The 1455-nt window shown below is 47.6% G+C and overlaps 1 protein-coding gene across 1 annotated transcript in view; it reads right to left on the reverse strand.

Annotated features, from left to right (window-relative positions):
- TRAP1 (TNF receptor-associated protein 1) overlaps nucleotides 1–1455 on the reverse strand; it is a 54217-nt gene that overhangs the window by 34153 nt on the left and 18609 nt on the right. The window lies entirely within an intron of this gene.

Raw genomic sequence — 1455 nt, forward strand, 5'->3', positions numbered from 1 at the left:
CCTTGGCTTCCCAAAGTGCTGGGATTATAGGCGTGAGCCACCTCACCTGGCTAAATATGGTGTTTGAATTGTAAAACTAACTTCAAAGGACAGTACACAATTATTGTACTTGAGTTAGTAAATGTGTTCATCACATGGGTTAGCAAGTCTGAAACTGCTTTGTGTATATACTAAGATCAAGCAAATACGGTGGCCAATGAATGAAGCTCCTTGCTGGTGCAGAAAGGAGTTGCAAACAAGGGGGCTAGGTATACCCTGCGGTGCTGCAGGGAGAGGGAGTATCAGTGTGGCCACGCGACCTTCTGCACACGTGCAGACTGGCTACAGAAAGCACCATGGAAGTGTGGATGTGAGCGCACGGGCACACACACACTTCCCAGCTCTGTCCACCGACAGGGCCAAGGAGTGACGAGACCCAGGAGCAATGAGTATTCTGAGGCTATGGGGAGTGACTGTCCGAGAGCCGTCCCAGGTTTAGTACTTGAAAGTCCCTTGTCCCAGGCAACACCTGAGTCCTGGCAAACTGGGAAGGCTGGTCACCCTGCCTGGCAACCAGATCTTGGCTTCTGAATACCATTCTCCAACAAAAGGAACCAGAGCTCTTTAGAGAACACACAAAATGAGCCAGGAACACCCTGTAGTGCCAGAAAGTGACAAAGGACTCAGAAAGGACAGGGGTGTGTCAGTAGGACACAGGCTCCCGCTCCAAGGGGCTCCAATGGCAGAATCCAGGACAATCTGAGCAACAAAACAAGTAATAATAGTAATGGATTGTAAATTGTAACCCAGCAAATAAATATTAGCGATACGTAAATACGGGAGAAGCGGCACCTCTTTCTTACAGTAGAATTACAATGAATGAATGTGTACGGAATGATGGAAAACAGAAAAATTGCCATCAGGCAAACACCACAGGAATGACTGTGGCAGGTATAAATTCCTGATGGATGTTTACCAGAAACGGGATATTTGCATAATCTTAAAGTATCCCCCGCAAAATACTTACTGGTTTTAAAGAAAAAAGGCAGTAACCTTCCCATGGACAAAGAGGCAGGTAGACATTAAGCAACCAGTTGCCGTGCAACTCCTGACGCAGCGAGTAGAACAGCCTCCCTCTGCTGCTTCCTGCCAAACTTGCACCTCTACCTAATCATAAGAAAATACCAAACCCAAATTGAGGAGCGTCCTATAAAATAACTGGCCAGTGCTCTTCAGAAGGGTCCTGAAAGACAAACACAGACTGAGGAGGAAGGAGACCTGACCATGGTGTTAACATCAGGGGATATCAGGGGAGCCCTCTGGACTGTTTCTGTGACATCTGTTGGTAAACAATTATTTCAAGATTAAAAGTTTCAAAATAGCCGGGTGCAGTGGCTCACGCCTGTAATCCTAGCTCTCTGGGAGGCCGAGGCGGGCGGATTGTTTGAGCTCAGGAGTTCGAGACCAGCCTGAGCA

Source organism: Propithecus coquereli, unplaced genomic scaffold (genome assembly GCF_000956105.1).
Source record: "Propithecus coquereli isolate 6110/MARCELLA unplaced genomic scaffold, Pcoq_1.0 Scaffold27, whole genome shotgun sequence".
NCBI lineage: Eukaryota > Metazoa > Chordata > Mammalia > Primates > Indriidae > Propithecus > Propithecus coquereli.